The sequence below is a fragment of the Dermacentor albipictus genome, chromosome 1 (assembly GCF_038994185.2).
Source record: "Dermacentor albipictus isolate Rhodes 1998 colony chromosome 1, USDA_Dalb.pri_finalv2, whole genome shotgun sequence".
NCBI classification, from domain to species: Eukaryota; Metazoa; Arthropoda; class Arachnida; order Ixodida; family Ixodidae; genus Dermacentor; species Dermacentor albipictus.
This window is the reverse complement of record NC_091821.1, coordinates 201,983,246-201,998,020: the sequence shown is the minus strand read 5'-3', so window position 1 is coordinate 201,998,020 and position 14,775 is coordinate 201,983,246. Positions and strand designations below refer to the sequence as shown.

The 14,775-nt window shown below is 46.3% G+C and overlaps 1 long non-coding RNA gene across 1 annotated transcript in view; it reads left to right on the top strand.

Annotated features, from left to right (window-relative positions):
- The window catches only part of LOC135905595 (uncharacterized), a 45,943-nt gene extending 31,562 nt beyond the window's left edge, over nt 1–14,381 (top strand). The window contains exon 3 of the long non-coding RNA XR_010565418.2: nt 14,241–14,381. This is a non-coding gene — a long non-coding RNA (uncharacterized lncRNA). The remainder of the gene's footprint in view (nt 1–14,240) is intronic.
- The last annotated feature ends 394 nt before the right edge of the window (nt 14,382–14,775 follow it).

Genomic DNA, 14,775 nt, shown 5'->3' with positions numbered 1-14,775 from the left:
TTTATACAGAACAAGGACTTGCTTAGCCCCTGCCAAATTGGATTCCGACCATCATGTTCAATTTGGCATGCTCACGTGGACCTAGAAAGTAGAATAAAATTAGCACGACGACAGAGGCAAATAGGTGCTCTTGTGACATTAGACATTTCCAAAGCCTACGACAGTGTAGAACACTTAATTTTATTAGATATATTGCGAAATCTAGACATTCCAAATTATTTTTCAAACTGGATTGGTGAGTTTTTAAATGGAAGAACATTTTACTGCAGTCTGAGAGGCGTTTCCTCTAGTATATATAATCAATCACGAGGTGTTCCTCAAGGAGCTGTCACTTCACCATTACTATTTAATATTCTGATGTGTTCCATTCCTCTACATCAAGATGTACAAACATACGTATACGCGGATGACATTGCTTTCTTCGCATCAGACAGTGATATTCACTCTCTATATTATCGACTACAAAACTACCTCAACGCCATAGAAACCTGGTTAAACAAAATTCGCCTTTCACTTAACGTTAGAAAATCCTCGATATTGGTTTTTCCTCTTAATAATCCCGTTAATATATCGATATCTTATCGCCTCGAGACTATACCTCAAGTGGAGTCGGTGAAATACTTAGGTGTAGTATATGACGGTTCCCTCAACTGGCTCGGCCATATCGACCATATCGTTAAAAAAGGAGTACGAGCAGTTGGTATGCTACGTAAGCTGTGCAATAGTCGGTCCGGAATGCGGAGAGATCCACTTTTAATGATATACAAAATGTATGTGCGGCCCATTTTAGAATTTGGATGTGTTTTATTTTCTGGTGCCCCAGCTTATAAATTACGTCCCCTTGTTCTACTTGAGCGGGAAGCCCTACGACTGTGTTGTGGATTACCGAAATATGTTGCCAATAACATATTACACCAAGAAGTCAGGTTGCCCTCAATATTGTGTAGATTTCGGTTACTGACGGTGCAAACAGTCTTGAAATTGTATGAATCCCCTATTAGAAGATTGAAATACATATTCATTTCCCAGCCTGCACTTTTCTTCGGAGTACACTGGCATCGTTTTCATACACCACAGGTGGTCTTCGTACAAACATTGATAAACCCCTTAAATGTACGTCTTTGGGAGGTATCGCCTATTTGTGATGTGCGAGAGAACCTAAAAATTATATATGATGACATCTACCCAAATAATGCAAAACATCTTCCTTATAATATATTAAACGGCTTATTACAGGACCATTTATTGGGTTTATCTATAAGTACGGTCATTGCGACAGACGCCTCACAGTGTGAAGAAAAATCTGGAATTGGCATTTTCTCTCCCGCTCTAAACTGGTCATTTGCAATCAGGATTCCGGACTTTTATTCCGTATTTTTGGCTGAATTTCTAGCTGTAGTCCTAGCCTTACGCAAACTAAATTTGTCAACATCGGCGGTAGTAATTATAACAGATTCTTTATCCTTATGTTCCTCGCTAACAGCAAATGGTGTCACTAACCTTTTACGTACATTTCATTTTCTAGTACCTGCCCACATAAATTTAATTAGATTGCTTTGGGTGCCTGGACATAAAGGATTAGTCATGAATGAAATGGCTGACAGTCTCGCGAGAGCGGCCCTCAGTGGCCCTGTATTACCATTACTTCCTACAATAGCTTACCTGACGACTACTAGATTCAGGAGATATTCAATTACTCAAGACTTTTTGAACCCAGCTGTAGCAAATTTTTCCGAGTATCGACACCTCCTATTCCCTTGGCCTAAAAATTCCTTTCACACAAGAAAAACTGAAGTCATCTTGACCCAATTACGTTGTCGAATACCAAAATTAAACTTTTATCGTCACAGGGCTGGTCTGGTGCCCTCCCCTCTGTGCCCAGTCTGTGGAGAAGATGAAACAATCGATCATTTTTTCATATTCTGCCGCCGTTTCACTTCTTTAAGAAAAAATCTAGAATCAAGATTTACACAGCTTGGTTTGAGCTTTTCAATTATAAATATCCTTTCTCTAGGAGCCTCCTCTCTTGGACAGTGCCACAGGGATATTTGCTCAACCGTGGAGGATTTTATAATTGCTACGAAGAGGTTGTCTTGAATTATTAAACATTTTATTTTTGTTCTTTTCCTCCAGTTAGCTTTACCATTTTCAGTTTTTTTTAATAAAGATAGCCTAATTTCATCCAAATCTTGGCCAATCCCCCACAGTGGGTGTGCGCCATCGCTCAAGGAATACCATACCATACCATACCACCAGCTATAAATAAATTTCGTGCTCCGCGGGAACGAACACTTGCAATATTATATAAAACAAATTTCAGTGGAGACGACGACGAAGTGTCTTTTGATACAGCGCTGTTCTTTCTAGCTCCGGGTTATTACTGTGAAAACCTAAGTTCATCCGCTGGTCCTCGCTCCCTGCTCAGTCGTAATGGAAGTGGACGACCCCGCACGTCTGCCGGCGACGGCGGCGTCAGCGGCGGCCGCCTCCAGGAAGCGGATCGGTCAGCAGAGCGACACCGACAGCGAGGACACCCATGTCTACTCTCTCAGCAGTGAGGACACTTCCGATGACGACTTCCAGCTTGTGCAGAGCCGCAGAGCGAAGCGAAGAAACACCAGGACGTCCTCATCGTCAAGCACGCAAACAGTGAGACAGACACAGAGGCCGGACGCCAATACCATCATATTTGTGCCACTGCTTCCCAACGTCAACATGAAGCTACTTAACAGGCAATCTGTGTCGATGTCACTAGAAGCCTTGGTGCCAAATGAAATATCGGACATTCGAGTGAACTCCTGAAAAAATCTTCTGGCGGTTGATGTCCAGCATGCGGCTGCTTTGACCACTCTACGCAGCGTAACGGACCTCGATGGCATTCAGGTGCGCTCTTACATCCCTCTGGGATCTGACGTAGTCACCGGCGTTATCTGCAACGTAGACGTCGCCATCCTTAATAACGACTTGCCGATTCTTATCAAGCCAGCCAATGATGAGGTCATCGTTGATGTTAAACGGCTAGGCAGTTCACGCTGCGTGAAAATAGCATTCAAGGGCAAATATATACCCTCGCATGTTAAGGTTGGACACTTCAGACATGCAGTGCGGCCTTTCATTGCGAAACCTCTTCAGTGCCGCAAATGCATGAAACTGGGACACGTGAGCAGCGTCTGCGAAAATCAGGCAGCATGCCCCCGCTGCGGAGAGCCCCACGCTGCAGATAAATGTGGCGCGACTGTGGTCAAGTGTTCAAACTGCGGAGGATCACATGAAGCTTCATCGAAGAAATGCCCACATATTAAGAAGGAAATGGCCATCTTGAAAGAGATGGCGAGAGATCTTTCATCTCATCGCGAAGCCGCCGAAAAAATCAGGAAGCGACGTTCACGTCACCAGCGCTCCTCACGAAAGGCTCCTCAAGGAAGGCGCATGCCACTTCCTACAACACCACCTCCTCCTCCACCGCCTAGGCCAGACAATGTGGAAAGGACCGCGAAGAGCAAGTCCACTGAGAAGGCCACATCTGCCGAATCTTGGCCGGCTCTACCGAAACGACAACATTCACCAACTGAATCACAGCAAACTTTCCCTGGACAACCCCCGACGTCTACTGTCGGCGATGTGTGCGACCAAGACAGGCAGGTGGCTGATATGCTGCAATCGCTAATTAATACAATGCGCATTATACTGAACAAGCTGCAAACACCAGCAGCTCGAAGCGCTCTGCAAATACTGGATGCACTAAATCCAGTGCTTGCTAGCATCGTTTAAGCACCATGGCTCGACCAATAGTCCCCTTCCGCACTGAACTTAAAAGTGCGTCGATCTTTAAATGGAATGCCAGGGGTCTAAGGACCCGTATATCAGACTTTCGCCAGTTCATTTTCACAAATCGCTTCCCCATACTGGTCATTTGCGAACCAAATACATCAACTCCTCTCAGACTGTCCGGTTATGAATCTTTCGTCTCGTCCACATGCGGTGCGAGCACGAAAGTGATCATCTACATCCGCACGGACTTCACATATGTCGCTAACGCGATAGAGCCTCATGACGACAACCAATATGTCTGCCTAAATGTCCAAAAGAAGAATGTGTCATTTACACTAATTGGTGCCTACATATCCCCAGCGGGTCACTTTGACGGCGAACGACTTAAGAAAATATTACTAATGAACAATGGTCCCTGCGTTATCACAGGTGACTTCAACGCGCATCACCAGCTATGGGGAAGCACTAAAATGGACTCCAGAGGCAGGAGCCTTGCCTCCTTTGCTGCCGACCATGATTTGTGCTGTGTGAATGACGGCAGCCCTACATTTTTGCGAGGCACGACCTACAGTAGCTGCTTGGACTTGACTTTGGTGTCACGGCGCTTTGCCTCGAGCGTCCAATGGTTTACAGACGTAGAAACACATGGAAGCGACCATATTCCAACATACATAAAGATTAGAGGAATTGAGCAACGCTCCTCTACTGTGTTGCGTACAGTTGATTGGACAAAATTTAAGAAGGATATGGATGACACTTGTCGGGAAGGCCTCTCACACACTATCGAAAAAACAATCGCAGAGGCATTGAAAACGTCCATGTGCTCGCTTACAAGGTCAACAAGGCGAACAGACTTGGACGTGGAACTGGATAGGCTGCGTGCGGCACGCCGACAGGCGGAGAGGAGGTATCGGCGCACGAAGTCCGTCTTGGATCTGAGGGCTCCACGACGCATACAAAAGAAAATACAGCGTCGCATGGATAAATTGGAAGATAAGCGATGGAAAACATTCTGTCAGTCGCTTGATCCCCGAAAATCGCTCTCGCACATATGGAGAACGTTTAGGGGTCTTCGCTCATCTACGCATCAAAGGAAGCCCTTCGCTGCTCTGGCCCTCTACCAACTCCGCTCGGAACTTCAATTGGCTGAAGAGTTCTGTGCACGGATTGCTGGGCCCGTGGCCATCATTACTGACGCAGCATTTAATGACATCCCTGAGGCACGTGTACCAGAAATCAACGTGCTCTTTTCACACGAAGAGCTCGATGCTGCGTTGGCGCCTTGCAGGCGTTCTTCGTCACCAGGACCTGATGGCATCACGTATGCTGCCCTATGCCACCTTGGCCATGACGCACGTGATGAGCTTCCCAATTACTACAATGAGTCTTGGCAGAACGGTGCCGTTCCTAAACAATGGAAATCGAGCCGCTTGATCCCCATTCTGAAACCTGGAAAGTCACCGCTTGAGATCTCATCATATCGTCCGATTGCGCTTTCGAGCTGCGTCGGCAAAGTGATGGAAAGAATGATTTTTGCCCGATTGGAATGGTACCTAGAACGATTCAACATCTATCCGAACGCCATGACAGGCTTCCGTCGAGGTCGCACGTCCATAGACAACGTCATTGACATCGTAACATGGGTCCAAAATCAAAAAAGCCTCAAGCGCCTGTCTGCGGCCCTTTTTCTGGATATAAAAGGAGCCTACGATAACGTCGCCCATGAGGCAATACTAAACTCACTTGAGGCCGTTGGAGTTGGTGGCCGGATGTATCAATGGATTCAAGACTATTTGACTGAAAGGCGTTTTTTCTTACAGACCGAAGACGGCCCAACTTCAGATCATTACATCTGCTGTGGTGTGCCACAGGGTGGAGTGTTGAGCCCTATTTTGTTCAACCTCGTCCTGGTAGGACTAGCGGATTACCTACCCTAGACAGTACATGTCTCAATATACGCCGACGACATTTGCATCTGGGCCTCTGCGGTGACTCGCCCTCAGCTAAGAGCCAGGCTTCAGCGGGCGGCAACCATGACGGCTTCTTATCTCCGAGAACAAGGCCTCAGTGTGTCTACTGAAAAGTGCGCATTACTTGGTTTTACGCGGAAACAAATGTCATCGTATCCTGTTACCATCAATGGTCAAGCTGTATTCTATGTTAAGACGCATCGCTTTCTGGGCGTCATCATTGACCGCAACCTCTCGTGGAGCCCTCACTGCGTCTATCTGAAGAAGAAGCTAGTCGCCATTGCTCAGGTCTTCAAATTTCTATGCGGGAAAAACTGGAGTACACCAGTTCATTCTATGTTGCAGCTGTACAGGGTTTTGTTTCTCGGACTCTTACGTTACAGCCTACCAGTGTTGTCAAATGCATGCAAGACGAACTTTCGCGCCTTGTAGAGCATACAAGGTCAAGCCCTACGCACGTGTTTGGGGCTGCCTCGGTGCACGTCAACAGCAGCAACAATTGCCATCGCAGGAGACCATACAATCCAGACACATGTAGCTGTCGACTCTCTCAGAGCGCACATTCGACATCTGTCAAGGATCCCCGACCACCATTTGGCCTCCCTACCAGCCGAGAGACCTCAAGCGACCTTTTCACGAGTGATTAACGATCATCAAGAGTACGTACCAACAAGTTTTACACCGGCGGCGAAGCCTTCCTCCCCCCTGTGGTGCCTGCGACAGCCTCAAGTGAATTTTGATATTCCTGGAATTACAAAAAAGTCCAATCATCCATCGCCGGCTCTGAAGCAACTTACACTCCTATTACTGCACCAGACGTATCATGACCGATACACATATATACCGATGGTTCAACCTCAACTACCAGCTCAACTGCCGCATTCGTCGTTCCAGCCAAGAACGTTACAGTTAAATTCAAACTGTCGCACACGACTACATCTACATCGGCAGAACTTGCAGCTCTCCATGCCGCTATGATGTACATCACCGAAGAGCCAACAGAGAAATGTGTCGTATTTTGTGACTCTAAGGCAGCCCTTCACAGCATCAAGTCCGCGTTACGTCACAGAACTTACGAGCAAATGACATCTGAAATCAGGGAACTGCACCACCATGCTCTGGAAAGGGGACACCACATTGTATTTCAGTGGATTCCGGCTCACTGTGGCATCGTCGGCAACAACCTAGCTGACAAGGCTGCCCGGTGTGCCCACGAAGATACAAAGACGCGTCCAACACCTTTGGCGAGGTCGGACGCTGCCAGAGAACTTCGCCTACTTGCGCGCAAGAAGTCCCAAGATCTCTGGACATCAAGTGGCTTCAATTGCAGATTACGTAAACTGGACCCCACGCTACGGCTACAACTGCCATCTAGCCTTTCCCGCGGCGAAGCAACCTTGTTGTGTCGCTTGTGGTTGGGAGTGGCGTTCACGAACGCATACTCCTACCGTATGGGAATGGCCGAGAGCCCGATGTGCGACTCCTGTGGGTGCGAGGAGTCCATCGAGCACCTATTGTGTACCTGCCCTCGCTACGATGTTCAACGCCTCTCTCTGCGGGCAACTTTACACAGACTAGACTCGAGACCGTTCACCGAATCAAAGATACTCGGGCCGTGGCCACAACCGTCACTGGCTCGAAAAGCGATTCGTGCACTAGTGCGGTACTTGAAGTGCACGGGCTTAAGAGACCGCTTATAGTGTGATTGTGTAAGGTGTCCCTCCCACATGTACTCAGTGCTGACTCTCTCCCTTTCTTCCCCTTTCTATTCCCCTTTCCCCCACCCCCAGTGTAGGGTAGCAAACCGGATGCTGTTCTGGTTGACCTCCCTGCCTTCCCTCCCCTTGCTTTCTCTCTCTCTCTCTCTCTCAGTGTCATTATTTTTAACATGTACTTTATCGCTCATCTTCTACCAGCGACGGCACTGCGCCCGTCCTCTTTATATATCACAAATAATGATTAGACAAGTTCTGGAATTCACTGTGCGAGCATATACTGAGCCAGAGTCTGAGTCCTTCCGAAAGCTTCGTAGTACCTAGGTGTGGCAGGGGGTCCCGGTTATTTTCTAACTGCTGTGTGCACCGCGGAGGCACCAATTGGCAAGGTTATTCAGCTTTTTTTGGGTTTTACCCTGAAGCGAGTCAAAGAGTACCTCACAGCCAGTAGAGAAGTTGGTGCTGCCCTTCACTGACCTGATCGAAGCTATCTAATTGATATTTTGATGCGAAAGCGTCAACTGACTCACTGAGCCAAAAAGCCGGCGTCCGACGTCTGTAGAAGCGAAATGGCACCCAAAATTCCCATTGGCTGTGACACCATGGCACGAGCACGCCTCGACGTAGCAGAGTGGGCGAAACGGGACACCTGCTGCCGCAGTAGCGCGCCAGGTGTTGCGTGAGGGGAGAGGGCATCAGCGCGACGCCAACTCACCCTGGCTCTCGCAAGTCTGCGTTATCCACGCATTCCTTGTACGCGCATGCTCTCCGCTGCGTCCTAACAGCGCCTCGGTAAGGCAAAATCCAAACGCGCTCGCTTGCTCGCGAGGAGTTCATAGCTCAGCGGCGATCAGGAAGGAAGGAAAGCAAGAGGTGAAAGGCAGAGAGGTTAACCAGATTAAGTGTCCGGTTGGCTACTCTGCAAGGGTGATGGGGTAAGAGGCAGAAAAAATAGGAAAGCAAGAGAAGATAATTGGGCATTAATGCTTTCGCATTCACAACTCATAAGAAGTGCTTAGGTGTCCTCCGATTTTCTCTGCGAGTCATATGCACACCATTGGCTGAAAGACAGCGAATGCGTTATTGTAGAGTAGCTGAAGCCCTCTGACTTCCATAAAGACGCGGCCATTTTTACGTTGCCCTGATGTACCAAGGTTGGGACTTCGTTCTTAGCAACAAAAAGTCTCAGAGCTTGAGCCACCATGGAACATAGTTATATTAATGTAATAGTTCAGTAAAGACGAGTTTGTCACTCACGGCAGTCTCACCTTGCTTAAGGTAACAGTGTGATGTGACCCACCATGGTTGTTTAGTGGCTATGGTGTTGGGCTGCTAAGCACGAGGTCGCGGGATCGAATCCCGGCCACAGCGGCTGCATTTCGATGGGGGCGAAACGCGTTGTGGCTCTAAACCCTTGTTCGACAAATGAAAAATGATGTCCATTAACCCATATCAAGTCACTAGGGAGATCATCGAGGCATTCGAAATGATAAGAAATTATAGATCTGTAAGTTGCCCATCTGTGGTCTCTGTCAAAAAAAGAAATCATGTTTCTATCGTGGTAGTGGCCTGGGGTGAATCATTGTGCCGGAAAGAAATCTATGTTGCGATATTGGCCTGTTGTACGATATGTGGTAACCATGCGTAATAAAAATTCAGTTGTTTGCAGCGCTGTGCCTTTGTTTCCTTCTCTTGCCCTCATGTTTTTTTTTTGCGCTTTGCCTCAAGTTATGCAGTACCAACTAGCCCACCAGTCTGTTCTCTTGAATAAAAGCATATTGCAGTCGTATAATAAATTTAAGTTGGTATCAATAATTACAGCAGGCTACTTTTTTTCTATTCCTTTTTTCACATCAGCACCATCTCCAATGACACTGAGATGATGCTGGCGGGGACTGCTTTGGATCTCCAGTGTAATTTTGTTATAATTTATAAGGCAAAGTCGCATTGTGTAACTCAATGCATATATGATCGGCATGATCTATGTACTCAGAGAGAGAGAGAGAGAAAGAGAGAAAGAGGGAGAGAAAGCAAGCAAGAAAGAAAGAGAGAAAGAAAGAAAGAAAGAAAGGAAGAAAGATCGATAGCTTAATACTATCTTAGCGACAGTGCGCTTGATTAGGAGAGTTGTTCATTTATGGGTGACAGGATTGAGAGAACTACGACCGCTGCGCAGAACTGCGTAGTCTCGTAGGCTTTTTCATACTATGCGGGCTCTGTTTAGGACGTGGAAGCTAACTCCATAATAGGTATGAATTTATATGCTGCTACATTGGTCGTTTCCTTGAACACTCTACAATGTCCTCATTGGAAGCTTTTCTGTAAATTTAGGACTTTCGGAGTTGATGAAATAATTTTGGCCAAGTATGCAAATAAAAAACATGAAAAAGTGTGTGACTTTGTACATAGATTGGCCGACAACAAGCTTTTAGTCGTGTACTCCCATAGCACGCTCGAATCATTTTAAGCCTTCACTATAATAAACTGGGGTACCTTCAATATTTTGGTTGGCAGAACAGCAAACACCGGCATATGCCACGATGAAAAAAATAAAAGCACTGGCAGCAGGAGCCATGGCAGAGCATTAATCTATATAAGAGCGTTCAAAAGAAAGTGCATAAACCTACTATAGCAAGGAAAACATTTTCAAAATTGCCTTCTTGAATCGCAACCTCTGCGGCTGTTGTAGATAGATAGATAGATAGATAGATAGATAGATAGATAGATAGATAGATAGATAGATAGATAGATAGATAGATAGATAGATAGATAGATAGATAGATAGATAGATAGATAGATAGATAGATAGATAGATAGATAGATAGATAGATAGATAGATAGATAGATAGATAGATAGATAGATAGATAGATAGATAGATAGATAGATAGATAGATAGATAGATAGATAGATAGATAGATAGATAGATAGATAGATAGATAGATAGATAGATAGATAGATAGATAGATAGATAGATAGATAGATAGATAGATAGATAGATAGATAGATAGATAGATAGATAGATAGATAGATAGATATGGAAAGTGCGTGAAGTACCCAAAGAATGCTAAAGAATGAAAAAATATGGGGTTTGACGGGCTAACATCACGATCTCATTATGAGGCACGCTATAGTTTTGAAGGTCATTTTGACGCGCATTTTTATCACCAGGAGTTCTTTAACTTGTACCTAAATATAAGCACATGAGTTATTTTTTTGTATTTGGCCCTGTACCGAAATGCGGTCGAAGCGGCCGGGATTAAACGCTCGACCTTGAGCTCAAGAGCATAACACCGTTGGTTATGAGCCATTGGACCTTTAGCATAACACCTATGCTGTTATGCTCCAGAGCATAACACCATAGTCACTTGGTTGTCGCGGTGCAGCGTGGTCATGTGAGTAACGCTGCGTACGTATTTTTTCATTCTCCTGAGCGAGCCCTTAATCATTCTCAGTGCTTGCTTTTTGTTCTAAGCGCAGTGGACGGTATATAAGTGGCATCACATTACTTCTCGCGGCCGGTCGGAAGAACGCTTGGCTCAAGATGCTGCCAGAAATAGTACACTCATTCAAGCGCATAATCTGTACTGGATGCAGTTACGCAAGGCGTGCCGCATTGACAACGAGTGGGCATATAGCTCGTCGGGAAGGTCCCATCATTGTTGTGTTACTCTTCTCTCACTCTTTTATCATAAACAACTGCGGAGGAAGGGGTGGGGGTTAGCGCCGTGAGCCGAAGGAATTAAAAAAAAAAAATGAAGAGCAAGCCAAACACCGCGTTGCGGCATTTATTCTTTTTTTTTTTTGGTTATGCAGGAGCGAGAGAGAGAGGAGAAAGCCGCATCAACCAAATCAACCTTAGCCATTGCTGACTTTTTTCCCCCGCTAAGCATTCTTTCGTCCTTCCTTACGCAAGCCAGCCGACGTACAAATGCCGTCAAGGTTGACCGGACGAAGGGAAAGGGACGAGCGATTGTTGCCTGACGTTACACGCCAGACGAGAGGATTACATGCGGCAGCTTCCTCAATCAGACTTCTCCTGTAAGAAGGCGTGCTTTGAATTGGTCGTTGACAAAATTAGATGCCTACAGGCAGCGCACGAGAATACGATCTGAGCAATTTGCTATGCCGCATGCGGGATTACGTCACCGGCTACGACCGCCGCTTCTGAGAAATACGGCGTGGAGTCTGTGGGCAACGGTCATCGTAGGCGTAAATAGAGCAAGCGAGGAATAAAAGGTGCCACGGTAGACGAAACAGCTCAAACTGTGCGAACGGGCTGCCAGGTGAGCGCCCGGGAAATGGCCAGAAGTTGCGCAAAAGGTCGAGCTGTTATCTAGCGCCTTCAGGTCGTCCGTGTGTCACAGGTGAAAGACAAGCGTTGTTACGTACGCACGACAGCTGCAGTGTGACATCCTTTCAACAAGCTATGGCGCGAATCACAGGACATGGCTAGCCTAGAAAGGCCTCTGAGCGTTGCATTGTCTCCTGGACAAAGGGGAATATTTATGTCGGCCATGGAATGGAAGGGCAATAGCTTTATAGGGCGTGCATGTAAGCTTGGCTTTATTTAGGGCTGGATATATCATGCTCACTTTACTGTACCACGTTAAACTTAGGACCGAAGGCGAGGAGCGGGGCGTATTTCTGTCGTACTTCGACAAGCAGTTGCCAAGATATAACGCGAATATTTATAGCCATAGGCAGAGGAAATGAAACCCATTCCTGTGCGAACGCGTAACACTGCGGTATGGAACATGTCCGCTTTCTTTTCAGGTGTACGTTATGGGTTGATTGCATTGTCCATCCAACTGCCTTGTTGCTCGTATTACAATGAAGAAATTAAATGTAGCAAATAAAAACAAAAGTGGTAATCTGTAGCTGTTAGATGTTACTCATCGACGCATGTCTGTTTCTTGCGATCAAAAGGTCACATGACCGGACTTAAACGGTTAAATTCTGGTGTTTTATGTGCCAAAACCACGATATTTGCTCGCTTTTTGCACTACGTGAAGAAGAAATAATGCAACCTCCAAGTGCACCTAATGTGACACGTCAGACGCTTCTGTGGCGCACTTGCCCATAAGATGTCCATAGCATTAATATAATCCGCGTGTCTGCGCCGAAAAAAACGTCGTTTTCTTGCGGCACAGGCTAAATACAGCAACGTGAGATGTCAAACTGGCCTATAATGCTTTTATATGTCCCAAATTAGTATATGCAAATGCCATCTAGGCCTCACATCTAAAAAAAGGAATTAAGAAATTAGAGATGGTGCAACGAAAAGCGGTTCGTTTCATCTTCAATGCTTACCAGAGGAATGATTCACCAACAACGATCATGGCCACTAATAACATTCCTGTCTTACAGTACGGACGAGCGATTACTAGACTAAAGTTTCTCCACTCGCTTTGCTTCCGTAAATTTAATCTTAGTCCTGAAACCTACCTAATAACCCGCCGTGGTTGCTCAGTGGCTATGGTGTTGGGCTGCTGAGCACGAGGTCGCGGGATCGTATCCCGGCCACGGCGGCCGCATTTCGATGGGGGCGAAATGCGAAAACACCCGTGTGCTTAGATTTAGGTGCACGTTAAAGAACCCCAGGTGGTCAAAATTTCCGGAGTCCTCCACTACGGCGTGCCTCATAATCAGAAAGTGGTTTTGGCACGTAAAACCCCAAATATTATTATTAACCTACCTAATACGCCGACATCCTAGACAAACTAGACATGCGCATGCTCACACCCTTGAATCACACTTCACGCGCACTAATCTTTTCGTGCATTCCTTTTTACAGCGAAGGTGTATAAGGGTGTCCCACGTAACGTTAGCCAAACTTTAAAAATATGCAAATGCCACGTAGCTCAACAGAACAAAGGTAATGTTGTTTGCCGTCGCTAGGAGATCCACTCTTACCACGAGAAGGCGCTTGGTAAGCCAGAAAGGCGCAATAAAGAAAAACGGGTGGCGACTCTGCCTTCAAGTTACAGCACCAGCCCGCCGCGACGTCATGAATTTTGGCGGCGTCTGCTAGGGCCTGGTTAATTTTCTATCGGTTAAGTTGGACTACGTTGTATTCTGAAGAAGCCAAATACAAAGCTTAGCAAGTTTCGTGAGCAGTTACTTAGTTTAATGAAATATACACACCTTGTTTAAGTGCCCCGCCAACTCCCCCATCGAAAGAAACAACACTTGTTGTAGTTGGGCGAGTAGGTTATAGTCGACATAAGGAATTTTAGCGCAATTAAGGAAATTACAGGACTAAGAAGGAGGAGAAGAAGAAGACGGTGGACAGGAAAACAATGCTTTCGAAGCTATAGCGCTCAGCAAGCGTCTGCGCAGCTGGGAGGTGTAGACCCCTCCTCCGTGAAATCTAGCGTCTGGTGCGCTTCTGGCAGAGCACGTCAACAAAGTCTACGGGGCAAGGAGGCATGAGCCCACTACGCGGCCTCGACTGGGGTCTTAATTCTTACGGAACTATTAAGTAGTATATATATATATATATCTCCCTCCCTCCCTCCCTCCCTCCCTCCCTCCCTCCCTCCCTCCCTCCCTCCCTCCCTCCCTCCCTCCCTCTCTAAATGACAGAAATATAAAACAGATGGTTTGGAATGCGCTTCGTAACGCTGACTTACCGGAGCTGGGGTTCCGGCGCCCAATCATATATAAAAAAAGAACTTTGACCTCTATTATGTCTTCTATCAATCAAACTGTTACAGCGACACTAATGGAAATGTAATTTTTAAATACTCTGTGAGTCTAAACTGATCCAGTGCTTCTCTTCAGTATTCCCTTAAGGCCCGCCGTCTGTGGGATGTGGTGAGCAGATGCACTACCGATTTGACGAAAGGCTACAGTCGGTCCGTTGTGGAAGCGCCATCTTCTGCCGATTGGACGCCACATCCTTCTCGTCAAAGTAATTTCATCAAACATGTATGTACGCTTGGATTCCCAACCACTGCGGTCGAAATTATTGCTGACCCCTCCGCTATAGTAACGCCCATAGTCCTAGTGTTGCTTGGATAAATAAATAAATAAATAAATAAATAAATAAATATATAAATAAATAAATAAATAAATAAATGTTTGTGCCATCCTGGAAAGGTAGCGAGAACGGTTCCGTCACGGGCAGTGTCCCAGCCAATATAAGTGTGAAAAGATCCCCCAGTTCTTGCACGTTGCTGACGGACGCTGTAGAGGTTGAAAGGCAAATCAAGGCAATGCGCGAACACCATCATGGCAGCAGAAACAACCGCGGCAGGGGGGAGACGACACGCGAGCTGTTTCGATGACGTTCCTTCCAGGATTCGCAGTGCGCGCC